General features: G+C 53.0%; 59 non-coding genes across 59 annotated transcripts; 21 read left to right on the top strand and 38 right to left on the bottom strand.

The window, feature by feature from the left end:
• Positions 1-109: 109 nt before the first annotated feature.
• Positions 110-197, top strand: trnay-gua (transfer RNA tyrosine (anticodon GUA)). Its single transcript is given in 2 exon segments — positions 110-146; positions 162-197. It is a non-coding gene; the product is annotated as a tRNA-Tyr (tRNA).
• A 488-nt stretch (positions 198-685) lies between these two features.
• On the bottom strand, positions 686-756 carry trnag-ccc (transfer RNA glycine (anticodon CCC)). The gene has a single exon. It is a non-coding gene; the product is annotated as a tRNA-Gly (tRNA).
• A 347-nt stretch (positions 757-1103) lies between these two features.
• Positions 1104-1176, bottom strand: trnak-uuu (transfer RNA lysine (anticodon UUU)). Its single transcript has one exon. It is a non-coding gene; the product is annotated as a tRNA-Lys (tRNA).
• A 207-nt stretch (positions 1177-1383) lies between these two features.
• Positions 1384-1471, top strand: trnay-gua (transfer RNA tyrosine (anticodon GUA)). Its single transcript is given in 2 exon segments — positions 1384-1420; positions 1436-1471. It is a non-coding gene; the product is annotated as a tRNA-Tyr (tRNA).
• Positions 1472-1959: 488 nt separating this feature from the next.
• On the bottom strand, positions 1960-2030 carry trnag-ccc (transfer RNA glycine (anticodon CCC)). The gene has a single exon. It is a non-coding gene; the product is annotated as a tRNA-Gly (tRNA).
• A 347-nt stretch (positions 2031-2377) lies between these two features.
• Positions 2378-2450, bottom strand: trnak-uuu (transfer RNA lysine (anticodon UUU)). Its single transcript has one exon. It is a non-coding gene; the product is annotated as a tRNA-Lys (tRNA).
• A 207-nt stretch (positions 2451-2657) lies between these two features.
• trnay-gua (transfer RNA tyrosine (anticodon GUA)) lies at positions 2658-2745 on the top strand. The gene is given in 2 exon segments: positions 2658-2694; positions 2710-2745. It is a non-coding gene; the product is annotated as a tRNA-Tyr (tRNA).
• Positions 2746-3233: 488 nt separating this feature from the next.
• On the bottom strand, positions 3234-3304 carry trnag-ccc (transfer RNA glycine (anticodon CCC)). Its single transcript has one exon. It is a non-coding gene; the product is annotated as a tRNA-Gly (tRNA).
• A 347-nt stretch (positions 3305-3651) lies between these two features.
• trnak-uuu (transfer RNA lysine (anticodon UUU)) lies at positions 3652-3724 on the bottom strand. Its single transcript has one exon. It is a non-coding gene; the product is annotated as a tRNA-Lys (tRNA).
• A 207-nt stretch (positions 3725-3931) lies between these two features.
• Positions 3932-4019, top strand: trnay-gua (transfer RNA tyrosine (anticodon GUA)). Its single transcript is given in 2 exon segments — positions 3932-3968; positions 3984-4019. It is a non-coding gene; the product is annotated as a tRNA-Tyr (tRNA).
• A 488-nt stretch (positions 4020-4507) lies between these two features.
• trnag-ccc (transfer RNA glycine (anticodon CCC)) lies at positions 4508-4578 on the bottom strand. Its single transcript has one exon. It is a non-coding gene; the product is annotated as a tRNA-Gly (tRNA).
• A 347-nt stretch (positions 4579-4925) lies between these two features.
• Positions 4926-4998, bottom strand: trnak-uuu (transfer RNA lysine (anticodon UUU)). Its single transcript has one exon. It is a non-coding gene; the product is annotated as a tRNA-Lys (tRNA).
• A 207-nt stretch (positions 4999-5205) lies between these two features.
• trnay-gua (transfer RNA tyrosine (anticodon GUA)) lies at positions 5206-5293 on the top strand. Its single transcript is given in 2 exon segments — positions 5206-5242; positions 5258-5293. It is a non-coding gene; the product is annotated as a tRNA-Tyr (tRNA).
• A 488-nt stretch (positions 5294-5781) lies between these two features.
• trnag-ccc (transfer RNA glycine (anticodon CCC)) lies at positions 5782-5852 on the bottom strand. The gene has a single exon. It is a non-coding gene; the product is annotated as a tRNA-Gly (tRNA).
• A 350-nt stretch (positions 5853-6202) lies between these two features.
• trnak-uuu (transfer RNA lysine (anticodon UUU)) lies at positions 6203-6275 on the bottom strand. Its single transcript has one exon. It is a non-coding gene; the product is annotated as a tRNA-Lys (tRNA).
• A 213-nt stretch (positions 6276-6488) lies between these two features.
• Positions 6489-6576, top strand: trnay-gua (transfer RNA tyrosine (anticodon GUA)). The gene is given in 2 exon segments: positions 6489-6525; positions 6541-6576. It is a non-coding gene; the product is annotated as a tRNA-Tyr (tRNA).
• Positions 6577-7064: 488 nt separating this feature from the next.
• trnag-ccc (transfer RNA glycine (anticodon CCC)) lies at positions 7065-7135 on the bottom strand. The gene has a single exon. It is a non-coding gene; the product is annotated as a tRNA-Gly (tRNA).
• A 347-nt stretch (positions 7136-7482) lies between these two features.
• Positions 7483-7555, bottom strand: trnak-uuu (transfer RNA lysine (anticodon UUU)). The gene has a single exon. It is a non-coding gene; the product is annotated as a tRNA-Lys (tRNA).
• A 207-nt stretch (positions 7556-7762) lies between these two features.
• trnay-gua (transfer RNA tyrosine (anticodon GUA)) lies at positions 7763-7850 on the top strand. Its single transcript is given in 2 exon segments — positions 7763-7799; positions 7815-7850. It is a non-coding gene; the product is annotated as a tRNA-Tyr (tRNA).
• A 488-nt stretch (positions 7851-8338) lies between these two features.
• Positions 8339-8409, bottom strand: trnag-ccc (transfer RNA glycine (anticodon CCC)). The gene has a single exon. It is a non-coding gene; the product is annotated as a tRNA-Gly (tRNA).
• A 347-nt stretch (positions 8410-8756) lies between these two features.
• trnak-uuu (transfer RNA lysine (anticodon UUU)) lies at positions 8757-8829 on the bottom strand. The gene has a single exon. It is a non-coding gene; the product is annotated as a tRNA-Lys (tRNA).
• Positions 8830-9036: 207 nt separating this feature from the next.
• Positions 9037-9124, top strand: trnay-gua (transfer RNA tyrosine (anticodon GUA)). The gene is given in 2 exon segments: positions 9037-9073; positions 9089-9124. It is a non-coding gene; the product is annotated as a tRNA-Tyr (tRNA).
• Positions 9125-9612: 488 nt separating this feature from the next.
• Positions 9613-9683, bottom strand: trnag-ccc (transfer RNA glycine (anticodon CCC)). Its single transcript has one exon. It is a non-coding gene; the product is annotated as a tRNA-Gly (tRNA).
• A 347-nt stretch (positions 9684-10030) lies between these two features.
• Positions 10031-10103, bottom strand: trnak-uuu (transfer RNA lysine (anticodon UUU)). The gene has a single exon. It is a non-coding gene; the product is annotated as a tRNA-Lys (tRNA).
• A 207-nt stretch (positions 10104-10310) lies between these two features.
• Positions 10311-10398, top strand: trnay-gua (transfer RNA tyrosine (anticodon GUA)). The gene is given in 2 exon segments: positions 10311-10347; positions 10363-10398. It is a non-coding gene; the product is annotated as a tRNA-Tyr (tRNA).
• A 488-nt stretch (positions 10399-10886) lies between these two features.
• On the bottom strand, positions 10887-10957 carry trnag-ccc (transfer RNA glycine (anticodon CCC)). Its single transcript has one exon. It is a non-coding gene; the product is annotated as a tRNA-Gly (tRNA).
• A 347-nt stretch (positions 10958-11304) lies between these two features.
• trnak-uuu (transfer RNA lysine (anticodon UUU)) lies at positions 11305-11377 on the bottom strand. Its single transcript has one exon. It is a non-coding gene; the product is annotated as a tRNA-Lys (tRNA).
• Positions 11378-11584: 207 nt separating this feature from the next.
• On the top strand, positions 11585-11672 carry trnay-gua (transfer RNA tyrosine (anticodon GUA)). Its single transcript is given in 2 exon segments — positions 11585-11621; positions 11637-11672. It is a non-coding gene; the product is annotated as a tRNA-Tyr (tRNA).
• A 488-nt stretch (positions 11673-12160) lies between these two features.
• trnag-ccc (transfer RNA glycine (anticodon CCC)) lies at positions 12161-12231 on the bottom strand. Its single transcript has one exon. It is a non-coding gene; the product is annotated as a tRNA-Gly (tRNA).
• Positions 12232-12578: 347 nt separating this feature from the next.
• trnak-uuu (transfer RNA lysine (anticodon UUU)) lies at positions 12579-12651 on the bottom strand. Its single transcript has one exon. It is a non-coding gene; the product is annotated as a tRNA-Lys (tRNA).
• Positions 12652-12858: 207 nt separating this feature from the next.
• On the top strand, positions 12859-12946 carry trnay-gua (transfer RNA tyrosine (anticodon GUA)). The gene is given in 2 exon segments: positions 12859-12895; positions 12911-12946. It is a non-coding gene; the product is annotated as a tRNA-Tyr (tRNA).
• A 488-nt stretch (positions 12947-13434) lies between these two features.
• Positions 13435-13505, bottom strand: trnag-ccc (transfer RNA glycine (anticodon CCC)). Its single transcript has one exon. It is a non-coding gene; the product is annotated as a tRNA-Gly (tRNA).
• Positions 13506-13852: 347 nt separating this feature from the next.
• On the bottom strand, positions 13853-13925 carry trnak-uuu (transfer RNA lysine (anticodon UUU)). Its single transcript has one exon. It is a non-coding gene; the product is annotated as a tRNA-Lys (tRNA).
• Positions 13926-14132: 207 nt separating this feature from the next.
• On the top strand, positions 14133-14220 carry trnay-gua (transfer RNA tyrosine (anticodon GUA)). Its single transcript is given in 2 exon segments — positions 14133-14169; positions 14185-14220. It is a non-coding gene; the product is annotated as a tRNA-Tyr (tRNA).
• Positions 14221-14708: 488 nt separating this feature from the next.
• On the bottom strand, positions 14709-14779 carry trnag-ccc (transfer RNA glycine (anticodon CCC)). The gene has a single exon. It is a non-coding gene; the product is annotated as a tRNA-Gly (tRNA).
• A 347-nt stretch (positions 14780-15126) lies between these two features.
• trnak-uuu (transfer RNA lysine (anticodon UUU)) lies at positions 15127-15199 on the bottom strand. The gene has a single exon. It is a non-coding gene; the product is annotated as a tRNA-Lys (tRNA).
• Positions 15200-15406: 207 nt separating this feature from the next.
• Positions 15407-15494, top strand: trnay-gua (transfer RNA tyrosine (anticodon GUA)). Its single transcript is given in 2 exon segments — positions 15407-15443; positions 15459-15494. It is a non-coding gene; the product is annotated as a tRNA-Tyr (tRNA).
• A 488-nt stretch (positions 15495-15982) lies between these two features.
• Positions 15983-16053, bottom strand: trnag-ccc (transfer RNA glycine (anticodon CCC)). The gene has a single exon. It is a non-coding gene; the product is annotated as a tRNA-Gly (tRNA).
• A 347-nt stretch (positions 16054-16400) lies between these two features.
• Positions 16401-16473, bottom strand: trnak-uuu (transfer RNA lysine (anticodon UUU)). The gene has a single exon. It is a non-coding gene; the product is annotated as a tRNA-Lys (tRNA).
• Positions 16474-16680: 207 nt separating this feature from the next.
• trnay-gua (transfer RNA tyrosine (anticodon GUA)) lies at positions 16681-16768 on the top strand. The gene is given in 2 exon segments: positions 16681-16717; positions 16733-16768. It is a non-coding gene; the product is annotated as a tRNA-Tyr (tRNA).
• A 488-nt stretch (positions 16769-17256) lies between these two features.
• On the bottom strand, positions 17257-17327 carry trnag-ccc (transfer RNA glycine (anticodon CCC)). The gene has a single exon. It is a non-coding gene; the product is annotated as a tRNA-Gly (tRNA).
• Positions 17328-17674: 347 nt separating this feature from the next.
• Positions 17675-17747, bottom strand: trnak-uuu (transfer RNA lysine (anticodon UUU)). The gene has a single exon. It is a non-coding gene; the product is annotated as a tRNA-Lys (tRNA).
• Positions 17748-17954: 207 nt separating this feature from the next.
• Positions 17955-18042, top strand: trnay-gua (transfer RNA tyrosine (anticodon GUA)). Its single transcript is given in 2 exon segments — positions 17955-17991; positions 18007-18042. It is a non-coding gene; the product is annotated as a tRNA-Tyr (tRNA).
• Positions 18043-18530: 488 nt separating this feature from the next.
• Positions 18531-18601, bottom strand: trnag-ccc (transfer RNA glycine (anticodon CCC)). The gene has a single exon. It is a non-coding gene; the product is annotated as a tRNA-Gly (tRNA).
• A 347-nt stretch (positions 18602-18948) lies between these two features.
• On the bottom strand, positions 18949-19021 carry trnak-uuu (transfer RNA lysine (anticodon UUU)). The gene has a single exon. It is a non-coding gene; the product is annotated as a tRNA-Lys (tRNA).
• A 207-nt stretch (positions 19022-19228) lies between these two features.
• trnay-gua (transfer RNA tyrosine (anticodon GUA)) lies at positions 19229-19316 on the top strand. Its single transcript is given in 2 exon segments — positions 19229-19265; positions 19281-19316. It is a non-coding gene; the product is annotated as a tRNA-Tyr (tRNA).
• A 488-nt stretch (positions 19317-19804) lies between these two features.
• Positions 19805-19875, bottom strand: trnag-ccc (transfer RNA glycine (anticodon CCC)). Its single transcript has one exon. It is a non-coding gene; the product is annotated as a tRNA-Gly (tRNA).
• A 347-nt stretch (positions 19876-20222) lies between these two features.
• Positions 20223-20295, bottom strand: trnak-uuu (transfer RNA lysine (anticodon UUU)). The gene has a single exon. It is a non-coding gene; the product is annotated as a tRNA-Lys (tRNA).
• A 207-nt stretch (positions 20296-20502) lies between these two features.
• On the top strand, positions 20503-20590 carry trnay-gua (transfer RNA tyrosine (anticodon GUA)). Its single transcript is given in 2 exon segments — positions 20503-20539; positions 20555-20590. It is a non-coding gene; the product is annotated as a tRNA-Tyr (tRNA).
• Positions 20591-21078: 488 nt separating this feature from the next.
• Positions 21079-21149, bottom strand: trnag-ccc (transfer RNA glycine (anticodon CCC)). Its single transcript has one exon. It is a non-coding gene; the product is annotated as a tRNA-Gly (tRNA).
• A 626-nt stretch (positions 21150-21775) lies between these two features.
• Positions 21776-21863, top strand: trnay-gua (transfer RNA tyrosine (anticodon GUA)). Its single transcript is given in 2 exon segments — positions 21776-21812; positions 21828-21863. It is a non-coding gene; the product is annotated as a tRNA-Tyr (tRNA).
• A 488-nt stretch (positions 21864-22351) lies between these two features.
• trnag-ccc (transfer RNA glycine (anticodon CCC)) lies at positions 22352-22422 on the bottom strand. The gene has a single exon. It is a non-coding gene; the product is annotated as a tRNA-Gly (tRNA).
• A 603-nt stretch (positions 22423-23025) lies between these two features.
• Positions 23026-23113, top strand: trnay-gua (transfer RNA tyrosine (anticodon GUA)). Its single transcript is given in 2 exon segments — positions 23026-23062; positions 23078-23113. It is a non-coding gene; the product is annotated as a tRNA-Tyr (tRNA).
• A 488-nt stretch (positions 23114-23601) lies between these two features.
• trnag-ccc (transfer RNA glycine (anticodon CCC)) lies at positions 23602-23672 on the bottom strand. The gene has a single exon. It is a non-coding gene; the product is annotated as a tRNA-Gly (tRNA).
• A 347-nt stretch (positions 23673-24019) lies between these two features.
• On the bottom strand, positions 24020-24092 carry trnak-uuu (transfer RNA lysine (anticodon UUU)). Its single transcript has one exon. It is a non-coding gene; the product is annotated as a tRNA-Lys (tRNA).
• A 207-nt stretch (positions 24093-24299) lies between these two features.
• trnay-gua (transfer RNA tyrosine (anticodon GUA)) lies at positions 24300-24387 on the top strand. The gene is given in 2 exon segments: positions 24300-24336; positions 24352-24387. It is a non-coding gene; the product is annotated as a tRNA-Tyr (tRNA).
• Positions 24388-24875: 488 nt separating this feature from the next.
• On the bottom strand, positions 24876-24946 carry trnag-ccc (transfer RNA glycine (anticodon CCC)). Its single transcript has one exon. It is a non-coding gene; the product is annotated as a tRNA-Gly (tRNA).
• A 347-nt stretch (positions 24947-25293) lies between these two features.
• Positions 25294-25366, bottom strand: trnak-uuu (transfer RNA lysine (anticodon UUU)). Its single transcript has one exon. It is a non-coding gene; the product is annotated as a tRNA-Lys (tRNA).
• A 207-nt stretch (positions 25367-25573) lies between these two features.
• trnay-gua (transfer RNA tyrosine (anticodon GUA)) lies at positions 25574-25661 on the top strand. Its single transcript is given in 2 exon segments — positions 25574-25610; positions 25626-25661. It is a non-coding gene; the product is annotated as a tRNA-Tyr (tRNA).
• Positions 25662-25970: the final 309 nt, after the last annotated feature.

Here is a 25970-nt window from a genome sequence, read left to right as displayed (position 1 = left end):
GCCCAGGAATCTCTGTTAGATCCAACATGACACAGTGCTGTGCTTTCCAAAGAACAGGAACTCCACCCTGCCTCGGGCTGTGAACGTCAGAGAGAGGACACGCACGGCTCCCTCGATAGCTCAGTTGGTAGAGCGGAGGACTGTAGTGGAGAAGGCCGGACATCCTTAGGTCGCTGGTTCGAATCCGGCTCGAGGGACGCTACTGTTTTGGCCCTTGACAATGAAAAAAGAAGAAAATGAGCAAACCTCTCTGTCGCTTGGACCGTAAGGCGGTCAGACATTAGAGCGGAGTCGCCGTCTTTAGAATTCTGCATTCTACTGCTCGCGTCTGCTAAGCTTTCCTTTTGCAAAACACTGCGTCAGCGCTGGTGCGCTCAAAACCTAGTCGCAAAGACAAGTGAGACTAAAGGAGGCGCTCGGTGGAGCCCATCGCCGGCACCCTTTCTGTAAGCCTCACCATTGCAGTAGACGTTTGAGTACAAAGCTGTTAAAAAGGAGGCAAGGTATAGCCCCAGAAAGCAAGCAGCACCTTCTGTATTGATGGTCATTCATCCAGTAACCACTTCCTCCTACTCAATATGTTGATGCTTTGATATGCAAACATTTCCCCAGCAGGGGCCACCAATCACCCAGAGCCACACCTCACCCATTAATCAGTGCCAGGCCCACAAGCTAGAGCCCAGGCTGCGCCAGCCGGGAATCGAACCCGGGTCGCAAGAATGGGAATCTTGCATGATACCACTACACCACTGGCGCCCACGGAGAGAGCTTGCTCACACCACAGTTTAAGCCTCTTATCCTCTCACAGGCCAAAGGGAGCAAAGCCCTTCTTTTTGCCCAGCCCACACACCCCACAATTACCTCTGCCCTGCCTAATTTGAAGCTTTGGGAATTTGCAACGAGAAGAGCCGACGGAAGAGGAAAAAAATGCCAAAGACGTACCACCATTGTTTCACTGTCGTCTTCCAGGCCCCTTTGACTCCGTCCAGGACAAACACCACACAAGGACCTCTGCGCTGCTAATGCGGAAGTCTGTGCCCTTGCAATGAGGAGGGCCGCAAACAAAAGCCCGGGGGGTGGGGCTTAGACCTGAGTCACCATAACACCCGAACAGGGACTTGAACCCTGGACCCTCAGATTAAAAGTCTGATGCTCTACCGACTGAGCTATCCGGGCTCTACGACAGAAGCAGGAGCAGCAGCAGGGACATACAGGATCCTCAAAGGCCACATGTTTGGTCCACTGAAGAGAGCAAGCCGAGGAAACGACAACGAGCCCAGGAATCTCTGTTAGATCCAACATGACACAGTGCTGTGCTTTCCAAAGAACAGGAACTCCACCCTGCCTCGGGCTGTGAACGTCAGAGAGAGGACACGCACGGCTCCCTCGATAGCTCAGTTGGTAGAGCGGAGGACTGTAGTGGAGAAGGCCGGACATCCTTAGGTCGCTGGTTCGAATCCGGCTCGAGGGACGCTACTGTTTTGGCCCTTGACAATGAAAAAAGAAGAAAATGAGCAAACCTCTCTCTCGCTTGGACCGTAAGGCGGTCAGACATTAGAGCGGAGTCGCCGTCTTTAGAATTCTGCATTCTACTGCTCGCGTCTGCTAAGCTTTCCTTTTGCAAAACACTGCGTCAGCGCTGGTGCGCTCAAAACCTAGTCGCAAAGACAAGTGAGACTAAAGGAGGCGCTCGGTGGAGCCCATCGCCGGCACCCTTTCTGTAAGCCTCACCATTGCAGTAGACGTTTGAGTACAAAGCTGTTAAAAAGGAGGCAAGGTATAGCCCCAGAAAGCAAGCAGCACCTTCTGTATTGATGGTCATTCATCCAGTAACCACTTCCTCCTACTCAATATGTTGATGCTTTGATATGCAAACATTTCCCCAGCAGGGGCCACCAATCACCCAGAGCCACACCTCACCCATTAATCAGTGCCAGGCCCACAAGCTAGAGCCCAGGCTGCGCCAGCCGGGAATCGAACCCGGGTCGCAAGAATGGGAATCTTGCATGATACCACTACACCACTGGCGCCCACGGAGAGAGCTTGCTCACACCACAGTTTAAGCCTCTTATCCTCTCACAGGCCAAAGGGAGCAAAGCCCTTCTTTTTGCCCAGCCCACACACCCCACAATTACCTCTGCCCTGCCTAATTTGAAGCTTTGGGAATTTGCAACGAGAAGAGCCGACGGAAGAGGAAAAAAATGCCAAAGACGTACCACCATTGTTTCACTGTCGTCTTCCAGGCCCCTTTGACTCCGTCCAGGACAAACACCACACAAGGACCTCTGCGCTGCTAATGCGGAAGTCTGTGCCCTTGCAATGAGGAGGGCCGCAAACAAAAGCCCAGGGGGTGGGGCTTAGACCTGAGTCACCATAACACCCGAACAGGGACTTGAACCCTGGACCCTAAGATTAAAAGTCTGATGCTCTACCGACTGAGCTATCCGGGCTCTACGACAGAAGCAGGAGCAGCAGCAGGGACATACAGGATCCTCAAAGGCCACATGTTTGGTCCACTGAAGAGAGCAAGCCGAGGAAACGACAACGAGCCCAGGAATCTCTGTTAGATCCAACATGACACAGTGCTGTGCTTTCCAAAGAACAGGAACTCCACCCTGCCTCGGGCTGTGAACGTCAGAGAGAGGACACGCACGGCTCCCTCGATAGCTCAGTTGGTAGAGCGGAGGACTGTAGTGGAGAAGGCCGGACATCCTTAGGTCGCTGGTTCGAATCCGGCTCGAGGGACGCTACTGTTTTGGCCCTTGACAATGAAAAAAGAAGAAAATGAGCAAACCTCTCTGTCGCTTGGACCGTAAGGCGGTCAGACATTAGAGCGGAGTCGCCGTCTTTAGAATTCTGCATTCTACTGCTCGCGTCTGCTAAGCTTTCCTTTTGCAAAACACTGCGTCAGCGCTGGTGCGCTCAAAACCTAGTCGCAAAGACAAGTGAGACTAAAGGAGGCGCTCGGTGGAGCCCATCGCCGGCACCCTTTCTGTAAGCCTCACCATTGCAGTAGACGTTTGAGTACAAAGCTGTTAAAAAGGAGGCAAGGTATAGCCCCAGAAAGCAAGCAGCACCTTCTGTATTGATGGTCATTCATCCAGTAACCACTTCCTCCTACTCAATATGTTGATGCTTTGATATGCAAACATTTCCCCAGCAGGGGCCACCAATCACCCAGAGCCACACCTCACCCATTAATCAGTGCCAGGCCCACAAGCTAGAGCCCAGGCTGCGCCAGCCGGGAATCGAACCCGGGTCGCAAGAATGGGAATCTTGCATGATACCACTACACCACTGGCGCCCACGGAGAGAGCTTGCTCACACCACAGTTTAAGCCTCTTATCCTCTCACAGGCCAAAGGGAGCAAAGCCCTTCTTTTTGCCCAGCCCACACACCCCACAATTACCTCTGCCCTGCCTAATTTGAAGCTTTGGGAATTTGCAACGAGAAGAGCCGACGGAAGAGGAAAAAAATGCCAAAGACGTACCACCATTGTTTCACTGTCGTCTTCCAGGCCCCTTTGACTCCGTCCAGGACAAACACCACACAAGGACCTCTGCGCTGCTAATGCGGAAGTCTGTGCCCTTGCAATGAGGAGGGCCGCAAACAAAAGCCCGGGGGGTGGGGCTTAGACCTGAGTCACCATAACACCCGAACAGGGACTTGAACCCTGGACCCTCAGATTAAAAGTCTGATGCTCTACCGACTGAGCTATCCGGGCTCTACGACAGAAGCAGGAGCAGCAGCAGGGACATACAGGATCCTCAAAGGCCACATGTTTGGTCCACTGAAGAGAGCAAGCCGAGGAAACGACAACGAGCCCAGGAATCTCTGTTAGATCCAACATGACACAGTGCTGTGCTTTCCAAAGAACAGGAACTCCACCCTGCCTCGGGCTGTGAACGTCAGAGAGAGGACACGCACGGCTCCCTCGATAGCTCAGTTGGTAGAGCGGAGGACTGTAGTGGAGAAGGCCGGACATCCTTAGGTCGCTGGTTCGAATCCGGCTCGAGGGACGCTACTGTTTTGGCCCTTGACAATGAAAAAAGAAGAAAATGAGCAAACCTCTCTCTCGCTTGGACCGTAAGGCGGTCAGACATTAGAGCGGAGTCGCCGTCTTTAGAATTCTGCATTCTACTGCTCGCGTCTGCTAAGCTTTCCTTTTGCAAAACACTGCGTCAGCGCTGGTGCGCTCAAAACCTAGTCGCAAAGACAAGTGAGACTAAAGGAGGCGCTCGGTGGAGCCCATCGCCGGCACCCTTTCTGTAAGCCTCACCATTGCAGTAGACGTTTGAGTACAAAGCTGTTAAAAAGGAGGCAAGGTATAGCCCCAGAAAGCAAGCAGCACCTTCTGTATTGATGGTCATTCATCCAGTAACCACTTCCTCCTACTCAATATGTTGATGCTTTGATATGCAAACATTTCCCCAGCAGGGGCCACCAATCACCCAGAGCCACACCTCACCCATTAATCAGTGCCAGGCCCACAAGCTAGAGCCCAGGCTGCGCCAGCCGGGAATCGAACCAGGGTCGCAAGAATGGGAATCTTGCATGATACCACTACACCACTGGCGCCCACGGAGAGAGCTTGCTCACACCACAGTTTAAGCCTCTTATCCTCTCACAGGCCAAAGGGAGCAAAGCCCTTCTTTTTGCCCAGCCCACACACCCCACAATTACCTCTGCCCTGCCTAATTTGAAGCTTTGGGAATTTGCAACGAGAAGAGCCGACGGAAGAGGAAAAAAATGCCAAAGACGTACCACCATTGTTTCACTGTCGTCTTCCAGGCCCCTTTGACTCCGTCCAGGACAAACACCACACAAGGACCTCTGCGCTGCTAATGCGGAAGTCTGTGCCCTTGCAATGAGGAGGGCCGCAAACAAAAGCCCAGGGGGTGGGGCTTAGACCTGAGTCACCATAACACCCGAACAGGGACTTGAACCCTGGACCCTCAGATTAAAAGTCTGATGCTCTACCGACTGAGCTATCCGGGCTCTACGACAGAAGCAGGAGCAGCAGCAGGGACATACAGGATCCTCAAAGGCCACATGTTTGGTCCACTGAAGAGAGCAAGCCGAGGAAACGACAACGAGCCCAGGAATCTCTGTTAGATCCAACATGACACAGTGCTGTGCTTTCCAAAGAACAGGAACTCCACCCTGCCTCGGGCTGTGAACGTCAGAGAGAGGACACGCACGGCTCCCTCGATAGCTCAGTTGGTAGAGCGGAGGACTGTAGTGGAGAAGGCCGGACATCCTTAGGTCGCTGGTTCGAATCCGGCTCGAGGGACGCTACTGTTTTGGCCCTTGACAATGAAAAAAGAAGAAAATGAGCAAACCTCTCTGTCGCTTGGACCGTAAGGCGGTCAGACATTAGAGCGGAGTCGCCGTCTTTAGAATTCTGCATTCTACTGCTCGCGTCTGCTAAGCTTTCCTTTTGCAAAACACTGCGTCAGCGCTGGTGCGCTCAAAACCTAGTCGCAAAGACAAGTGAGACTAAAGGAGGCGCTCGGTGGAGCCCATCGCCGGCACCCTTTCTGTAAGCCTCACCATTGCAGTAGACGTTTGAGTACAAAGCTGTTAAAAAGGAGGCAAGGTATAGCCCCAGAAAGCAAGCAGCACCTTCTGTATTGATGGTCATTCATCCAGTAACCACTTCCTCCTACTCAATATGTTGATGCTTTGATATGCAAACATTTCCCCAGCAGGGGCCACCAATCACCCAGAGCCACACCTCACCCATTAATCAGTGCCAGGCCCACAAGCTAGAGCCCAGGCTGCGCCAGCCGGGAATCGAACCCGGGTCACAAGAATGGGAATCTTGCATGATACCACTACACCACTGGCGCCCACGGAGAGAGCTTGCTCACACCACAGTTTAAGCCTCTTATCCTCTCACAGGCCAAAGGGAGCAAAGCCCTTCTTTTTTTTTCCCAGCCCACACACCCCACAATTACCTCTGCCCTGCCTAATTTGAAGCTTTGGGAATTTGCAACGAGAAGAGCCGACGGAAGAGGAAAAAAATGCCAAAGACGTACCACCATTGTTTCACTGTCGTCTTCCAGGCCCCTTTGACTCCGTCCAGGACAAACACCACACAAGGACCTCTGCGCTGCTAATGCGGAAGTCTGTGCCCTTGCAATGAGGAGGGCCGCAAACAAAAGCCCGGGGGGTGGGGCTTAGACCTGAGTCACCATAACACCCGAACAGGGACTTGAACCCTGGACCCTCAGATTAAAAGTCTGATGCTCTACCGACTGAGCTATCCGGGCTCTACGACAGAAGCAGGAGCAGGAGCAGCAGCAGGGACATACAGGATCCTCAAAGGCCACATGTTTGGTCCACTGAAGAGAGCAAGCCGAGGAAACGACAACGAGCCCAGGAATCTCTGTTAGATCCAACATGACACAGTGCTGTGCTTTCCAAAGAACAGGAACTCCACCCTGCCTCGGGCTGTGAACGTCAGAGAGAGGACACGCACGGCTCCCTCGATAGCTCAGTTGGTAGAGCGGAGGACTGTAGTGGAGAAGGCCGGACATCCTTAGGTCGCTGGTTCGAATCCGGCTCGAGGGACGCTACTGTTTTGGCCCTTGACAATGAAAAAAGAAGAAAATGAGCAAACCTCTCTCTCGCTTGGACCGTAAGGCGGTCAGACATTAGAGCGGAGTCGCCGTCTTTAGAATTCTGCATTCTACTGCTCGCGTCTGCTAAGCTTTCCTTTTGCAAAACACTGCGTCAGCGCTGGTGCGCTCAAAACCTAGTCGCAAAGACAAGTGAGACTAAAGGAGGCGCTCGGTGGAGCCCATCGCCGGCACCCTTTCTGTAAGCCTCACCATTGCAGTAGACGTTTGAGTACAAAGCTGTTAAAAAGGAGGCAAGGTATAGCCCCAGAAAGCAAGCAGCACCTTCTGTATTGATGGTCATTCATCCAGTAACCACTTCCTCCTACTCAATATGTTGATGCTTTGATATGCAAACATTTCCCCAGCAGGGGCCACCAATCACCCAGAGCCACACCTCACCCATTAATCAGTGCCAGGCCCACAAGCTAGAGCCCAGGCTGCGCCAGCCGGGAATCGAACCCGGGTCGCAGGAATGGGAATCTTGCATGATACCACTACACCACTGGCGCCCACGGAGAGAGCTTGCTCACACCACAGTTTAAGCCTCTTATCCTCTCACAGGCCAAAGGGAGCAAAGCCCTTCTTTTTGCCCAGCCCACACACCCCACAATTACCTCTGCCCTGCCTAATTTGAAGCTTTGGGAATTTGCAACGAGAAGAGCCGACGGAAGAGGAAAAAAATGCCAAAGACGTACCACCATTGTTTCACTGTCGTCTTCCAGGCCCCTTTGACTCCGTCCAGGACAAACACCACACAAGGACCTCTGCGCTGCTAATGCGGAAGTCTGTGCCCTTGCAATGAGGAGGGCCGCAAACAAAAGCCCGGGGGGTGGGGCTTAGACCTGAGTCACCATAACACCCGAACAGGGACTTGAACCCTGGACCCTCAGATTAAAAGTCTGATGCTCTACCGACTGAGCTATCCGGGCTCTACGACAGAAGCAGGAGCAGCAGCAGGGACATACAGGATCCTCAAAGGCCACATGTTTGGTCCACTGAAGAGAGCAAGCCGAGGAAACGACAACGAGCCCAGGAATCTCTGTTAGATCCAACATGACACAGTGCTGTGCTTTCCAAAGAACAGGAACTCCACCCTGCCTCGGGCTGTGAACGTCAGAGAGAGGACACGCACGGCTCCCTCGATAGCTCAGTTGGTAGAGCGGAGGACTGTAGTGGAGAAGGCCGGACATCCTTAGGTCGCTGGTTCGAATCCGGCTCGAGGGACGCTACTGTTTTGGCCCTTGACAATGAAAAAAGAAGAAAATGAGCAAACCTCTCTGTCGCTTGGACCGTAAGGTGGTCAGACATTAGAGCGGAGTCGCCGTCTTTAGAATTCTGCATTCTACTGCTCGCGTCTGCTAAGCTTTCCTTTTGCAAAACACTGCGTCAGCGCTGGTGCGCTCAAAACCTAGTCGCAAAGACAAGTGAGACTAAAGGAGGCGCTCGGTGGAGCCCATCGCCGGCACCCTTTCTGTAAGCCTCACCATTGCAGTAGACGTTTGAGTACAAAGCTGTTAAAAAGGAGGCAAGGTATAGCCCCAGAAAGCAAGCAGCACCTTCTGTATTGATGGTCATTCATCCAGTAACCACTTCCTCCTACTCAATATGTTGATGCTTTGATATGCAAACATTTCCCCAGCAGGGGCCACCAATCACCCAGAGCCACACCTCACCCATTAATCAGTGCCAGGCCCACAAGCTAGAGCCCAGGCTGCGCCAGCCGGGAATCGAACCCGGGTCGCAAGAATGGGAATCTTGCATGATACCACTACACCACTGGCGCCCACGGAGAGAGCTTGCTCACACCACAGTTTAAGCCTCTTATCCTCTCACAGGCCAAAGGGAGCAAAGCCCTTCTTTTTGCCCAGCCCACACACCCCACAATTACCTCTGCCCTGCCTAATTTGAAGCTTTGGGAATTTGCAACGAGAAGAGCCGACGGAAGAGGAAAAAAATGCCAAAGACGTACCACCATTGTTTCACTGTCGTCTTCCAGGCCCCTTTGACTCCGTCCAGGACAAACACCACACAAGGACCTCTGCGCTGCTAATGCGGAAGTCTGTGCCCTTGCAATGAGGAGGGCCGCAAACAAAAGCCCGGGGGGTGGGGCTTAGACCTGAGTCACCATAACACCCGAACAGGGACTTGAACCCTGGACCCTCAGATTAAAAGTCTGATGCTCTACCGACTGAGCTATCCGGGCTCTACGACAGAAGCAGGAGCAGCAGCAGGGACATACAGGATCCTCAAAGGCCACATGTTTGGTCCACTGAAGAGAGCAAGCCGAGGAAACGACAACGAGCCCAGGAATCTCTGTTAGATCCAACATGACACAGTGCTGTGCTTTCCAAAGAACAGGAACTCCACCCTGCCTCGGGCTGTGAACGTCAGAGAGAGGACACGCACGGCTCCCTCGATAGCTCAGTTGGTAGAGCGGAGGACTGTAGTGGAGAAGGCCGGACATCCTTAGGTCGCTGGTTCGAATCCGGCTCGAGGGACGCTACTGTTTTGGCCCTTGACAATGAAAAAAGAAGAAAATGAGCAAACCTCTCTGTCGCTTGGACCGTAAGGTGGTCAGACATTAGAGCGGAGTCGCCGTCTTTAGAATTCTGCATTCTACTGCTCGCGTCTGCTAAGCTTTCCTTTTGCAAAACACTGCGTCAGCGCTGGTGCGCTCAAAACCTAGTCGCAAAGACAAGTGAGACTAAAGGAGGCGCTCGGTGGAGCCCATCGCCGGCACCCTTTCTGTAAGCCTCACCATTGCAGTAGACGTTTGAGTACAAAGCTGTTAAAAAGGAGGCAAGGTATAGCCCCAGAAAGCAAGCAGCACCTTCTGTATTGATGGTCATTCATCCAGTAACCACTTCCTCCTACTCAATATGTTGATGCTTTGATATGCAAACATTTCCCCAGCAGGGGCCACCAATCACCCAGAGCCACACCTCACCCATTAATCAGTGCCAGGCCCACAAGCTAGAGCCCAGGCTGCGCCAGCCGGGAATCGAACCCGGGTCGCAAGAATGGGAATCTTGCATGATACCACTACACCACTGGCGCCCACGGAGAGAGCTTGCTCACACCACAGTTTAAGCCTCTTATCCTCTCACAGGCCAAAGGGAGCAAAGCCCTTCTTTTTGCCCAGCCCACACACCCCACAATTACCTCTGCCCTGCCTAATTTGAAGCTTTGGGAATTTGCAACGAGAAGAGCCGACGGAAGAGGAAAAAAATGCCAAAGACGTACCACCATTGTTTCACTGTCGTCTTCCAGGCCCCTTTGACTCCGTCCAGGACAAACACCACACAAGGACCTCTGCGCTGCTAATGCGGAAGTCTGTGCCCTTGCAATGAGGAGGGCCGCAAACAAAAGCCCGGGGGGTGGGGCTTAGACCTGAGTCACCATAACACCTGAACAGGGACTTGAACCCTGGACCCTCAGATTAAAAGTCTGATGCTCTACCGACTGAGCTATCCGGGCTCTACGACAGAAGCAGGAGCAGCAGCAGGGACATACAGGATCCTCAAAGGCCACATGTTTGGTCCACTGAAGAGAGCAAGCCGAGGAAACGACAACGAGCCCAGGAATCTCTGTTAGATCCAACATGACACAGTGCTGTGCTTTCCAAAGAACAGGAACTCCACCCTGCCTCGGGCTGTGAACGTCAGAGAGAGGACACGCACGGCTCCCTCGATAGCTCAGTTGGTAGAGCGGAGGACTGTAGTGGAGAAGGCCGGACATCCTTAGGTCGCTGGTTCGAATCCGGCTCGAGGGACGCTACTGTTTTGGCCCTTGACAATGAAAAAAGAAGAAAATGAGCAAACCTCTCTGTCGCTTGGACCGTAAGGCGGTCAGACATTAGAGCGGAGTCGCCGTCTTTAGAATTCTGCATTCTACTGCTCGCGTCTGCTAAGCTTTCCTTTTGCAAAACACTGCGTCAGCGCTGGTGCGCTCAAAACCTAGTCGCAAAGACAAGTGAGACTAAAGGAGGCGCTCGGTGGAGCCCATCGCCGGCACCCTTTCTGTAAGCCTCACCATTGCAGTAGACGTTTGAGTACAAAGCTGTTAAAAAGGAGGCAAGGTATAGCCCCAGAAAGCAAGCAGCACCTTCTGTATTGATGGTCATTCATCCAGTAACCACTTCCTCCTACTCAATATGTTGATGCTTTGATATGCAAACATTTCCCCAGCAGGGGCCACCAATCACCCAGAGCCACACCTCACCCATTAATCAGTGCCAGGCCCACAAGCTAGAGCCCAGGCTGCGCCAGCCGGGAATCGAACCCGGGTCGCAGGAATGGGAATCTTGCATGATACCACTACACCACTGGCGCCCACGGAGAGAGCTTGCTCACACCACAGTTTAAGCCTCTTATCCTCTCACAGGCCAAAGGGAGCAAAGCCCTTCTTTTTGCCCAGCCCACACACCCCACAATTACCTCTGCCCTGCCTAATTTGAAGCTTTGGGAATTTGCAACGAGAAGAGCCGACGGAAGAGGAAAAAAATGCCAAAGACGTACCACCATTGTTTCACTGTCGTCTTCCAGGCCCCTTTGACTCCGTCCAGGACAAACACCACACAAGGACCTCTGCGCTGCTAATGCGGAAGTCTGTGCCCTTGCAATGAGGAGGGCCGCAAACAAAAGCCCGGGGGGTGGGGCTTAGACCTGAGTCACCATAACACCCGAACAGGGACTTGAACCCTGGACCCTCAGATTAAAAGTCTGATGCTCTACCGACTGAGCTATCCGGGCTCTACGACAGAAGCAGGAGCAGCAGCAGGGACATACAGGATCCTCAAAGGCCACATGTTTGGTCCACTGAAGAGAGCAAGCCGAGGAAACGACAACGAGCCCAGGAATCTCTGTTAGATCCAACATGACACAGTGCTGTGCTTTCCAAAGAACAGGAACTCCACCCTGCCTCGGGCTGTGAACGTCAGAGAGAGGACACGCACGGCTCCCTCGATAGCTCAGTTGGTAGAGCGGAGGACTGTAGTGGAGAAGGCCGGACATCCTTAGGTCGCTGGTTCGAATCCGGCTCGAGGGACGCTACTGTTTTGGCCCTTGACAATGAAAAAAGAAGAAAATGAGCAAACCTCTCTGTCGCTTGGACCGTAAGGTGGTCAGACATTAGAGCGGAGTCGCCGTCTTTAGAATTCTGCATTCTACTGCTCGCGTCTGCTAAGCTTTCCTTTTGCAAAACACTGCGTCAGCGCTGGTGCGCTCAAAACCTAGTCGCAAAGACAAGTGAGACTAAAGGAGGCGCTCGGTGGAGCCCATCGCCGGCACCCTTTCTGTAAGCCTCACCATTGCAGTAGACGTTTGAGTACAAAGCTGTTAAAAAGGAGGCAAGGTATAGCCCCAGAAAGCAAGCAGCACCTTCTGTATTGATGGTCATTCATCCAGTAACCACTTCCTCCTACTCAATATGTTGATGCTTTGATATGCAAACATTTCCCCAGCAGGGGCCACCAATCACCCAGAGCCACACCTCACCCATTAATCAGTGCCAGGCCCACAAGCTAGAGCCCAGGCTGCGCCAGCCGGGAATCGAACCCGGGTCGCAAGAATGGGAATCTTGCATGATACCACTACACCACTGGCGCCCACGGAGAGAGCTTGCTCACACCACAGTTTAAGCCTCTTATCCTCTCACAGGCCAAAGGGAGCAAAGCCCTTCTTTTTGCCCAGCCCACACACCCCACAATTACCTCTGCCCTGCCTAATTTGAAGCTTTGGGAATTTGCAACGAGAAGAGCCGACGGAAGAGGAAAAAAATGCCAAAGACGTACCACCATTGTTTCACTGTCGTCTTCCAGGCCCCTTTGACTCCGTCCAGGACAAACACCACACAAGGACCTCTGCGCTGCTAATGCGGAAGTCTGTGCCCTTGCAATGAGGAGGGCCGCAAACAAAAGCCCGGGGGGTGGGGCTTAGACCTGAGTCACCATAACACCCGAACAGGGACTTGAACCCTGGACCCTCAGATTAAAAGTCTGATGCTCTACCGACTGAGCTATCCGGGCTCTACGACAGAAGCAGGAGCAGCAGCAGGGACATACAGGATCCTCAAAGGCCACATGTTTGGTCCACTGAAGAGAGCAAGCCGAGGAAACGACAACGAGCCCAGGAATCTCTGTTAGATCCAACATGACACAGTGCTGTGCTTTCCAAAGAACAGGAACTCCACCCTGCCTCGGGCTGTGAACGTCAGAGAGAGGACACGCACGGCTCCCTCGATAGCTCAGTTGGTAGAGCGGAGGACTGTAGTGGAGAAGGCCGGACATCCTTAGGTCGCTGGTTCGAATCCGGCTCGAGGGACGCTACTGTTTTGGCCCTTGACAATGAAAAAAGAAGAAAATGAGCAAACCTCTCTGTCGCTTGGACCGTAAGGTGGTCAGACATTAGAGCGGAGTCGCCGTCTTTAGAATTCTGCATTCTACTGCTCGCGTCTGCTAAGCTTTCCTTTTGCAAAACACTGCGTCAGCGCTGGTGCGCTCAAAACCTAGTCGCAAAGACAAGTGAGACTAAAGGAGGCGCTCGGTGGAGCCCATCGCCGGCACCCTTTCTGTAAGCCTCACCATTGCAGTAGACGTTTGAGTACAAAGCTGTTAAAAAGGAGGCAAGGTATAGCCCCAGAAAGCAAGCAGCACCTTCTGTATTGATGGTCATTCATCCAGTAACCACTTCCTCCTACTCAATATGTTGATGCTTTGATATGCAAACATTTCCCCAGCAGGGGCCACCAATCACCCAGAGCCACACCTCACCCATTAATCAGTGCCAGGCCCACAAGCTAGAGCCCAGGCTGCGCCAGCCGGGAATCGAACCCGGGTCGCAAGAATGGGAATCTTGCATGATACCACTACACCACTGGCGCCCACGGAGAGAGCTTGCTCACACCACAGTTTAAGCCTCTTATCCTCTCACAGGCCAAAGGGAGCAAAGCCCTTCTTTTTGCCCAGCCCACACACCCCACAATTACCTCTGCCCTGCCTAATTTGAAGCTTTGGGAATTTGCAACGAGAAGAGCCGACGGAAGAGGAAAAAAATGCCAAAGACGTACCACCATTGTTTCACTGTCGTCTTCCAGGCCCCTTTGACTCCGTCCAGGACAAACACCACACAAGGACCTCTGCGCTGCTAATGCGGAAGTCTGTGCCCTTGCAATGAGGAGGGCCGCAAACAAAAGCCCGGGGGGTGGGGCTTAGACCTGAGTCACCATAACACCTGAACAGGGACTTGAACCCTGGACCCTCAGATTAAAAGTCTGATGCTCTACCGACTGAGCTATCCGGGCTCTACGACAGAAGCAGGAGCAGCAGCAGGGACATACAGGATCCTCAAAGGCCACATGTTTGGTCCACTGAAGAGAGCAAGCCGAGGAAACGACAACGAGCCCAGGAATCTCTGTTAGATCCAACATGACACAGTGCTGTGCTTTCCAAAGAACAGGAACTCCACCCTGCCTCGGGCTGTGAACGTCAGAGAGAGGACACGCACGGCTCCCTCGATAGCTCAGTTGGTAGAGCGGAGGACTGTAGTGGAGAAGGCCGGACATCCTTAGGTCGCTGGTTCGAATCCGGCTCGAGGGACGCTACTGTTTTGGCCCTTGACAATGAAAAAAGAAGAAAATGAGCAAACCTCTCTGTCGCTTGGACCGTAAGGCGGTCAGACATTAGAGCGGAGTCGCCGTCTTTAGAATTCTGCATTCTACTGCTCGCGTCTGCTAAGCTTTCCTTTTGCAAAACACTGCGTCAGCGCTGGTGCGCTCAAAACCTAGTCGCAAAGACAAGTGAGACTAAAGGAGGCGCTCGGTGGAGCCCATCGCCGGCACCCTTTCTGTAAGCCTCACCATTGCAGTAGACGTTTGAGTACAAAGCTGTTAAAAAGGAGGCAAGGTATAGCCCCAGAAAGCAAGCAGCACCTTCTGTATTGATGGTCATTCATCCAGTAACCACTTCCTCCTACTCAATATGTTGATGCTTTGATATGTAAACATTTCCCCAGCAGGGGCCACCAATCACCCAGAGCCACACCTCACCCATTAATCAGTGCCAGGCCCACAAGCTAGAGCCCAGGCTGCGCCAGCCGGGAATCGAACCCGGGTCGCAAGAATGGGAATCTTGCATGATACCACTACACCACTGGCGCCCACGGAGAGAGCTTGCTCACACCACAGTTTAAGCCTCTTATCCTCTCACAGGCCAAAGGGAGCAAAGCCCTTCTTTTTGCCCAGCCCACACACCCCACAATTACCTCTGCCCTGCCTAATTTGAAGCTTTGGGAATTTGCAACGAGAAGAGCCGACGGAAGAGGAAAAAAATGCCAAAGACGTACCACCATTGTTTCACTGTCGTCTTCCAGGCCCCTTTGACTCCGTCCAGGACAAACACCACACAAGGACCTCTGCGCTGCTAATGCGGAAGTCTGTGCCCTTGCAATGAGGAGGGCCGCAAACAAAAGCCCGGGGGGTGGGGCTTAGACCTGAGTCACCATAACACCCGAACAGGGACTTGAACCCTGGACCCTCAGATTAAAAGTCTGATGCTCTACCGACTGAGCTATCCGGGCTCTACGACAGAAGCAGGAGCAGCAGCAGGGACATACAGGATCCTCAAAGGCCACATGTTTGGTCCACTGAAGAGAGCAAGCCGAGGAAACGACAACGAGCCCAGGAATCTCTGTTAGATCCAACATGACACAGTGCTGTGCTTTCCAAAGAACAGGAACTCCACCCTGCCTCGGGCTGTGAACGTCAGAGAGAGGACACGCACGGCTCCCTCGATAGCTCAGTTGGTAGAGCGGAGGACTGTAGTGGAGAAGGCCGGACATCCTTAGGTCGCTGGTTCGAATCCGGCTCGAGGGACGCTACTGTTTTGGCCCTTGACAATGAAAAAAGAAGAAAATGAGCAAACCTCTCTGTCGCTTGGACCGTAAGGCGGTCAGACATTAGAGCGGAGTCGCCGTCTTTAGAATTCTGCATTCTACTGCTCGCGTCTGCTAAGCTTTCCTTTTGCAAAACACTGCGTCAGCGCTGGTGCGCTCAAAACCTAGTCGCAAAGACAAGTGAGACTAAAGGAGGCGCTCGGTGGAGCCCATCGCCGGCACCCTTTCTGTAAGCCTCACCATTGCAGTAGACGTTTGAGTACAAAGCTGTTAAAAAGGAGGCAAGGTATAGCCCCAGAAAGCAAGCAGCACCTTCTGTATTGATGGTCATTCATCCAGTAACCACTTCCTCCTACTCAATATGTTGATGCTTTGATATGCAAACATTTCCCCAGCAGGGGCCACCAATCACCCAGAGCCACACCTCACCCATTAATCAGTGCCAGGCCCACAAGCTAGAGCCCAGGCTGCGCCAGCCGGGAATCGAACCCGGGTCGCAAGAATGGGAATCTTGCATGATACCACTACACCACTGGCGCCCACGGAGAGAGCTTGCTCACACCACAGTTTAAGCCTCTTATCCTCTCACAGGCCAAAGGGAGCAAAGCCCTTCTTTTTGCCCAGCCCACACACCCCACAATTACCTCTGCCCTGCCTAATTTGAAGCTTTGGGAATTTGCAACGAGAAGAGCCGACGGAAGAGGAAAAAAATGCCAAAGACGTACCACCATTGTTTCACTGTCGTCTTCCAGGCCCCTTTGACTCCGTCCAGGACAAACACCACACAAGGACCTCTGCGCTGCTAATGCGGAAGTCTGTGCCCTTGCAATGAGGAGGGCCGCAAACAAAAGCCCGGGGGGTGGGGCTTAGACCTGAGTCACCATAACACCTGAACAGGGACTTGAACCCTGGACCCTCAGATTAAAAGTCTGATGCTCTACCGACTGAGCTATCCGGGCTCTACGACAGAAGCAGGAGCAGCAGCAGGGACATACAGGATCCTCAAAGGCCACATGTTTGGTCCACTGAAGAGAGCAAGCCGAGGAAACGACAACGAGCCCAGGAATCTCTGTTAGATCCAACATGACACAGTGCTGTGCTTTCCAAAGAACAGGAACTCCACCCTGCCTCGGGCTGTGAACGTCAGAGAGAGGACACGCACGGCTCCCTCGATAGCTCAGTTGGTAGAGCGGAGGACTGTAGTGGAGAAGGCCGGACATCCTTAGGTCGCTGGTTCGAATCCGGCTCGAGGGACGCTACTGTTTTGGCCCTTGACAATGAAAAAAGAAGAAAATGAGCAAACCTCTCTGTCGCTTGGACCGTAAGGCGGTCAGACATTAGAGCGGAGTCGCCGTCTTTAGAATTCTGCATTCTACTGCTCGCGTCTGCTAAGCTTTCCTTTTGCAAAACACTGCGTCAGCGCTGGTGCGCTCAAAACCTAGTCGCAAAGACAAGTGAGACTAAAGGAGGCGCTCGGTGGAGCCCATCGCCGGCACCCTTTCTGTAAGCCTCACCATTGCAGTAGACGTTTGAGTACAAAGCTGTTAAAAAGGAGGCAAGGTATAGCCCCAGAAAGCAAGCAGCACCTTCTGTATTGATGGTCATTCATCCAGTAACCACTTCCTCCTACTCAATATGTTGATGCTTTGATATGCAAACATTTCCCCAGCAGGGGCCACCAATCACCCAGAGCCACACCTCACCCATTAATCAGTGCCAGGCCCACAAGCTAGAGCCCAGGCTGCGCCAGCCGGGAATCGAACCCGGGTCGCAAGAATGGGAATCTTGCATGATACCACTACACCACTGGCGCCCACGGAGAGAGCTTGCTCACACCACAGTTTAAGCCTCTTATCCTCTCACAGGCCAAAGGGAGCAAAGCCCTTCTTTTTGCCCAGCCCACACACCCCACAATTACCTCTGCCCTGCCTAATTTGAAGCTTTGGGAATTTGCAACGAGAAGAGCCGACGGAAGAGGAAAAAAATGCCAAAGACGTACCACCATTGTTTCACTGTCGTCTTCCAGGCCCCTTTGACTCCGTCCAGGACAAACACCACACAAGGACCTCTGCGCTGCTAATGCGGAAGTCTGTGCCCTTGCAATGAGGAGGGCCGCAAACAAAAGCCCGGGGGGTGGGGCTTAGACCTGAGTCACCATAACACCCGAACAGGGACTTGAACCCTGGACCCTCAGATTAAAAGTCTGATGCTCTACCGACTGAGCTATCCGGGCTCTACGACAGAAGCAGGAGCAGCAGCAGGGACATACAGGATCCTCAAAGGCCACATGTTTGGTCCACTGAAGAGAGCAAGCCGAGGAAACGACAACGAGCCCAGGAATCTCTGTTAGATCCAACATGACACAGTGCTGTGCTTTCCAAAGAACAGGAACTCCACCCTGCCTCGGGCTGTGAACGTCAGAGAGAGGACACGCACGGCTCCCTCGATAGCTCAGTTGGTAGAGCGGAGGACTGTAGTGGAGAAGGCCGGACATCCTTAGGTCGCTGGTTCGAATCCGGCTCGAGGGACGCTACTGTTTTGGCCCTTGACAATGAAAAAAGAAGAAAATGAGCAAACCTCTCTCTCGCTTGGACCGTAAGGCGGTCAGACATTAGAGCGGAGTCGCCGTCTTTAGAATTCTGCATTCTACTGCTCGCGTCTGCTAAGCTTTCCTTTTGCAAAACACTGCGTCAGCGCTGGTGCGCTCAAAACCTAGTCGCAAAGACAAGTGAGACTAAAGGAGGCGCTCGGTGGAGCCCATCGCCGGCACCCTTTCTGTAAGCCTCACCATTGCAGTAGACGTTTGAGTACAAAGCTGTTAAAAAGGAGGCAAGGTATAGCCCCAGAAAGCAAGCAGCACCTTCTGTATTGATGGTCATTCATCCAGTAACCACTTCCTCCTACTCAATATGTTGATGCTTTGATATGCAAACATTTCCCCAGCAGGGGCCACCAATCACCCAGAGCCACACCTCACCCATTAATCAGTGCCAGGCCCACAAGCTAGAGCCCAGGCTGCGCCAGCCAGGAATCGAACCCGGGTCGCAAGAATGGGAATCTTGCATGATACCACTACACCACTGGCGCCCACGGAGAGAGCTTGCTCACACCACAGTTTAAGCCTCTTATCCTCTCACAGGCCAAAGGGAGCAAAGCCCTTCTTTTTGCCCAGCCCACACACCCCACAATTACCTCTGCCCTGCCTAATTTGAAGCTTTGGGAATTTGCAACGAGAAGAGCCGACGGAAGAGGAAAAAAATGCCAAAGACGTACCACCATTGTTTCACTGTCGTCTTCCAGGCCCCTTTGACTCCGTCCAGGACAAACACCACACAAGGACCTCTGCGCTGCTAATGCGGAAGTCTGTGCCCTTGTAATGAGGAGGGCCGCAAACAAAAGCCCAGGGGGTGGGGCTTAGACCTGAGTCACCATAACACCCGAACAGGGACTTGAACCCTGGACCCTCAGATTAAAAGTCTGATGCTCTACCAACTGAGCTATCCGGGCTCTACGACAGAAGCAGGAGCAGCAGCAGGGACATACAGGATCCTCAAAGGCCACATGTTTGGTCCACTGAAGAGAGCAAGCCGAGGAAACGACAACGAGCCCAGGAATCTCTGTTAGATCCAACATGACACAGTGCTGTGCTTTCCAAAGAACAGGAACTCCACCCTGCCTCGGGCTGTGAACGTCAGAGAGAGGACACGCACGGCTCCCTCGATAGCTCAGTTGGTAGAGCGGAGGACTGTAGTGGAGAAGGCTGGACATCCTTAGGTCGCTGGTTCGAATCCGGCTCGAGGGACGCTACTGTTTTGGCCCTTGACAATGAAAAAAGAAGAAAATGAGCAAACCTCTCTGTCGCTTGGACCGTAAGGCGGTCAGACATTAGAGCGGAGTCGCCGTCTTTAGAATTCTGCATTCTACTGCTCGCGTCTGCTAAGCTTTCCTTTTGCAAAACACTGCGTCAGCGCTGGTGCGCTCAAAACCTAGTCGCAAAGACAAGTGAGACTAAAGGAGGCGCTCGGTGGAGCCCATCGCCGGCACCCTTTCTGTAAGCCTCACCATTGCAGTAGACGTTTGAGTACAAAGCTGTTAAAAAGGAGGCAAGGTATAGCCCCAGAAAGCAAGCAGCACCTTCTGTATTGATGGTCATTCATCCAGTAACCACTTCCTCCTACTCAATATGTTGATGCTTTGATATGCAAACATTTCCCCAGCAGGGGCCACCAATCACCCAGAGCCACACCTCACCCATTAATCAGTGCCAGGCCCACAAGCTAGAGCCCAGGCTGCGCCAGCCGGGAATCGAACCCGGGTCGCAAGAATGGGAATCTTGCATGATACCACTACACCACTGGCGCCCACGGAGAGAGCTTGGTCACACCACAGTTTAAGCCTCTTATCCTCTCACAGGCCAAAGGGAGCAAAGCCCTTCTTTTTGCCCAGCCCACACACCCCACAATTACCTCTGCCCTGCCTAATTTGAAGCTTTGGTAATTTGCAACGAGAAGAGCCGACGGAAGAGGAAAAAAATGCCAAAGACGTACCACCATTGTTTCACTGTCGTCTTCCAGGCCCCTTTGACTCCGTCCAGGACAAACACCACACAAGGACCTCTGCGCTGCTAATGCGGAAGTCTGTGCCCTTGCAATGAGGAGGGCCGCAAACAAAAGCCCGGGGGGTGGGGCTTAGACCTGAGTCACCATAACACCCGAACAGGGACTTGAACCCTGGACCCTCAGATTAAAAGTCTGATGCTCTACCGACTGAGCTATCCGGGCTCTACGACAGAAGCAGGAGCAGCAGCAGGGACATACAGGATCCTCAAAGGCCACATGTTTGGTCCACTGAAGAGAGCAAGCCGAGGAAACGACAACGAGCCCAGGAATCTCTGTTAGATCCAACATGACACAGTGCTGTGCTTTCCAAAGAACAGGAACTCCACCCTGCCTCGGGCTGTGAACGTCAGAGAGAGGACACGCACGGCTCCCTCGATAGCTCAGTTGGTAGAGCGGAGGACTGTAGTGGAGAAGGCCGGACATCCTTAGGTCGCTGGTTCGAATCCGGCTCGAGGGACGCTACTGTTTTGGCCCTTGACAATGAAAAAAGAAGAAAATGAGCAAACCTCTCTGTCGCTTGGACCGTAAGGCGGTCAGACATTAGAGCGGAGTCGCCGTCTTTAGAATTCTGCATTCTACTGCTCGCGTCTGCTAAGCTTTCCTTTTGCAAAACACTGCGTCAGCGCTGGTGCGCTCAAAACCTAGTCGCAAACACAAGTGAGACTAAAGGAGGCGCTCGGTGGAGCCCATCGCCGGCACCCTTTCTGTAAGCCTCACCATTGCAGTAGACGTTTGAGTACAAAGCTGTTAAAAAGGAGGCAAGGTATAGCCCCAGAAAGCAAGCAGCACCTTCTGTATTGATGGTCATTCATCCAGTAACCACTTCCTCCTACTCAATATGTTGATGCTTTGATATGCAAACATTTCCCCAGCAGGGGCCACCAATCACCCAGAGCCACACCTCACCCATTAATCAGTGCCAGGCCCACAAGCTAGAGCCCAGGCTGCGCCAGCCGGGAATCGAACCCGGGTCGCAAGAATGGGAATCTTGCATGATACCACTACACCACTGGCGCCCACGGAGAGAGCTTGCTCACACCACAGTTTAAGCCTCTTATCCTCTCACAGGCCAAAGGGAGCAAAGCCCTTCTTTTTGCCCAGCCCACACACCCCACAATTACCTCTGCCCTGCCTAATTTGAAGCTTTGGGAATTTGCAACGAGAAGAGCCGACGGAAGAGGAAAAAAATGCCAAAGACGTACCACCATTGTTTCACTGTCGTCTTCCAGGCCCCTTTGACTCCGTCCAGGACAAACACCACACAAGGACCTCTGCGCTGCTAATGCGGAAGTCTGTGCCCTTGCAATGAGGAGGGCCGCAAACAAAAGCCCGGGGGGTGGGGCTTAGACCTGAGTCACCATAACACCCGAACAGGGACTTGAACCCTGGACCCTCAGATTAAAATCTGATGCTCTACCGACTGAGCTATCCGGGCTCTACGACAGAAGCAGGAGCAGCAGCAGGGACATACAGGATCCTCAAAGGCCACATGTTTGGTCCACTGAAGAGAGCAAGCCGAGGAAACGACAACGAGCCCAGGAATCTCTGTTAGATCCAACATGACACAGTGCTGTGCTTTCCAAAGAACAGGAACTCCACCCTGCCTCGGGCTGTGAACGTCAGAGAGAGGACACGCACGGCTCCCTCGATAGCTCAGTTGGTAGAGCGGAGGACTGTAGTGGAGAAGGCCGGACATCCTTAGGTCGCTGGTTCGAATCCGGCTCGAGGGACGCTACTGTTTTGGCCCTTGACAATCAAAAAAGAAGAAAATGAGCAAACCTCTCTCTCGCTTGGACCGTAAGGCGGTCAGACATTAGAGCGGAGTCGCCGTCTTTAGAATTCTGCATTCTACTGCTCGCGTCTGCTAAGCTTTCCTTTTGCAAAACACTGCGTCAGCGCTGGTGCGCTCAAAACCTAGTCGCAAAGACAAGTGAGACTAAAGGAGGCGCTCGGTGGAGCCCATCGCCGGCACCCTTTCTGTAAGCCTCACCATTGCAGTAGACGTTTGAGTACAAAGCTGTTAAAAAGGAGGCAAGGTATAGCCCCAGAAAGCAAGCAGCACCTTCTGTATTGATGGTCATTCATCCAGTAACCACTTCCTCCTACTCAATATGTTGATGCTTTGATATGCAAACATTTCCCCAGCAGGGGCCACCAATCACCCAGAGCCACACCTCACCCATTAATCAGTGCCAGGCCCACAAGCTAGAGCCCAGGCTGCGCCAGCCGGGAATCGAACCCGGGTCGCAAGAATGGGAATCTTGCATGATACCACTACACCACTGGCGCCCACGGAGAGAGCTTGCTCACACCACAGTTTAAGCCTCTTATCCTCTCACAGGCCAAAGGGAGCAAAGCCCTTCTTTTTGCCCAGCCCACACACCCCACAATTACCTCTGCCCTGCCTAATTTGAAGCTTTGGGAATTTGCAACGAGAAGAGCCGACGGAAGAGGAAAAAAATGCCAAAGACGTACCACCATTGTTTCACTGTCGTCTTCCAGGCCCCTTTGACTCCGTCCAGGACAAACACCACACAAGGACCTCTGCGCTGCTAATGCGGAAGTCTGTGCCCTTGCAATGAGGAGGGCCGCAAACAAAAGCCCGGGGGGTGGGGCTTAGACCTGAGTCACCATAACACCCGAACAGGGACTTGAACCCTGGACCCTCAGATTAAAATCTGATGCTCTACGACAGAAGCAGGAGCAGCAGCAGGGACATACAGGATCCTCAAAGGCCACATGTTTGGTCCACTGAAGAGAGCAAGCCGAGGAAACGACAACGAGCCCAGGAATCTCTGTTAGATCCAACATGACACAGTGCTGTGCTTTCCAAAGAACAGGAACTCCACCCTGCCTCGGGCTGTGAACGTCAGAGAGAGGACACGCACGGCTCCCTCGATAGCTCAGTTGGTAGAGCGGAGGACTGTAGTGGAGAAGGCTGGACATCCTTAGGTCGCTGGTTCGAATCCGGCTCGAGGGGAGCTACTGTTTTGGCCCTTGACAATGAAAAAAGAAGAAAATGAGCAAACCTCTCTCTCGCTTGGACCGTAAGGCGGTCAGACATTAGAGCGGAGTCGCCGTCTTTAGAATTCTGCATTCTACTGCTCGCGTCTGCTAAGCTTTCCTTTTGCAAAACACTGCGTCAGCGCTGGTGCGCTCAAAACCTAGTCGCAAAGACAAGTGAGACTAAAGGAGGCGCTCGGTGGAGCCCATCGCCGGCACCCTTTCTGTAAGCCTCACCATTGCAGTAGACGTTTGAGTACAAAGCTGTTAAAAAGGAGGCAAGGTATAGCCCCAGAAAGCAAGCAGCACCTTCTGTATTGATGGTCATTCATCCAGTAACCACTTCCTCCTACTCAATATGTTGATGCTTTGATATGCAAACATTTCCCCAGCAGGGGCCACCAATCACCCAGAGCCACACCTCACCCATTAATCAGTGCCAGGCCCACAAGCTAGAGCCCAGGCTGCACCAGCCGGGAATCGAACCCGGGTCGCAAGAATGGGAATCTTGCATGATACCACTACACCACTGGCGCCCACGGAGAGAGCTTGCTCACACCACAGTTTAAGCCTCTTATCCTCTCACAGGCCAAAGGGAGCAAAGCCCTTCTTTTTGCCCAGCCCACACACCCCACAATTACCTCTGCCCTGCCTAATTTGAAGCTTTGGGAATTTGCAACGAGAAGAGCCGACGGAAGAGGAAAAAAATGCCAAAGACGTACCACCATTGTTTCACTGTCGTCTTCCAGGCCCCTTTGACTCCGTCCAGGACAAACACCACACAAGGACCTCTGCGCTGCTAATGTGGAATTCTTTGCCCTTTCAATGAGGAGGGCCGCAAACAAAAGCCCGGGGGGTGGGGCTTAGACCTGAGTCACCATAACACCCGAACAGGGACTTGAACCCTGGACCCTCAGATTAAAAGTCTGATGCTCTACCGACTGAGCTATCCGGGCTCTACGACAGAAGCAGGAGCAGCAGCAGGGACATACAGGATCCTCAAAGGCCACATGTTTGGTCCACTGAAGAGAGCAAGCCGAGGAAACGACAACGAGCCCAGGAATCTCTGTTAGATCCAACATGACACAGTGCTGTGCTTTCCAAAGAACAGGAACTCCACCCTGCCTCGGGCTGTGAACGTCAGAGAGAGGACACGCACGGCTCCCTCGATAGCTCAGTTGGTAGAGCGGAGGACTGTAGTGGAGAAGGCCGGACATCCTTAGGTCGCTGGTTCGAATCCGGCTCGAGGGGCGCTACTGTTTTGGCCCTTGACAATGAAAAAAGAAGAAAATGAGCAAACCTCTCTCTCGCTTGGACCGTAAGGCGGTCAGACATTAGAGCGGAGTCGCCGTCTTTAGAATTCTGCATTCTACTGCTCGCGTCTGCTAAGCTTTCCTTTTGCAAAACACTGCGTCAGCGCTGGTGCGCTCAAAACCTAGTCGCAAAGACAAGTGAGACTAAAGGAGGCGCTCGGTGGAGCCCATCGCCGGCACCCTTTCTGTAAGCCTCACCATTGCAGTAGACGTTTGAGTACAAAGCTGTTAAAAAGGAGGCAAGGTATAGCCCCAGAAAGCAAGCAGCACCTTCTGTATTGATGGTCATTCATCCAGTAACCACTTCCTCCTACTCAATATGTTGATGCTTTGATATGCAAACATTTCCCCAGCAGGGGCCACCAATCACCCAGAGCCACACCTCACCCATTAATCAGTGCCAGGCCCACAAGCTAGAGCCCAGGCTGCGCCAGCCGGGAATCGAACCCGGGTCGCAAGAATGGGAATCTTGCATGATACCACTACACCACTGGCGCCCACGGAGAGAGCTTGCTCACACCACAGTTTAAGCCTCTTATCCTCTCACAGGCCAAAGGGAGCAAAGCCCTTCTTTTTGCCCAGCCCACACACCCCACAATTACCTCTGCCCTGCCTAATTTGAAGCTTTGGGAATTTGCAACGAGAAGAGCCGACGGAAGAGGAAAAAAATGCCAAAGACGTACCACCATTGTTTCACTGTCGTCTTCCAGGCCCCTTTGACTCCGTCCAGGACAAACACCACACAAGGACCTCTGCGCTGCTAATGCGGAAGTCTGTGCCCTTGCAATGAGGAGGGCCGCAAACAAAAGCCCGGGGGGTGGGGCTTAGACCTGAGTCACCATAACACCCGAACAGGGACTTGAACCCTGGACCCTCAGATTAAAAGTCTGATGCTCTACCGACTGAGCTATCCGGGCTCTACGACAGAAGCAGGAGCAGCAGCAGGGACATACAGGATCCTCAAAGGCCACATGTTTGGTCCACTGAAGAGAGCAAGCCGAGGAAACGACAACGAGCCCAGGAATCTCTGTTAGATCCAACATGACACAGTGCTGTGCTTTCCAAAGAACAGGAACTCCACCCTGCCTCGGGCTGTGAACGTCAGAGAGAGGACACGCACGGCTCCCTCGATAGCTCAGTTGGTAGAGCGGAGGACTGTAGTGGAGAAGGCCGGACATCCTTAGGTCGCTGGTTCGAATCCGGCTCGAGGGGCGCTACTGTTTTGGCCCTTGACAATCAAAAAAGAAGAAAATGAGCAAACCTCTCTCTCGCTTGGACCGTAAGGCGGTCAGACATTAGAGCGGAGTCGCCGTCTTTAGAATTCTGCATTCTACTGCTCGCGTCTGCTAAGCTTTCCTTTTGCAAAACACTGCGTCAGCGCTGGTGCGCTCAAAACCTAGTCGCAAAGACAAGTGAGACTAAAGGAGGCGCTCGGTGGAGCCCATCGCCGGCACCCTTTCTGTAAGCCTCACCATTGCAGTAGACGTTTGAGTACAAAGCTGTTAAAAAGGAGGCAAGGTA

Source organism: Lepisosteus oculatus, chromosome 6 (genome assembly GCF_040954835.1).
Source record: "Lepisosteus oculatus isolate fLepOcu1 chromosome 6, fLepOcu1.hap2, whole genome shotgun sequence".
Taxonomy (NCBI): Eukaryota; Metazoa; Chordata; class Actinopteri; order Semionotiformes; family Lepisosteidae; genus Lepisosteus; species Lepisosteus oculatus.
The sequence above is the reverse complement of the archived record's forward strand: the minus strand, read 5'-3'. Positions and strand labels throughout refer to the sequence as shown.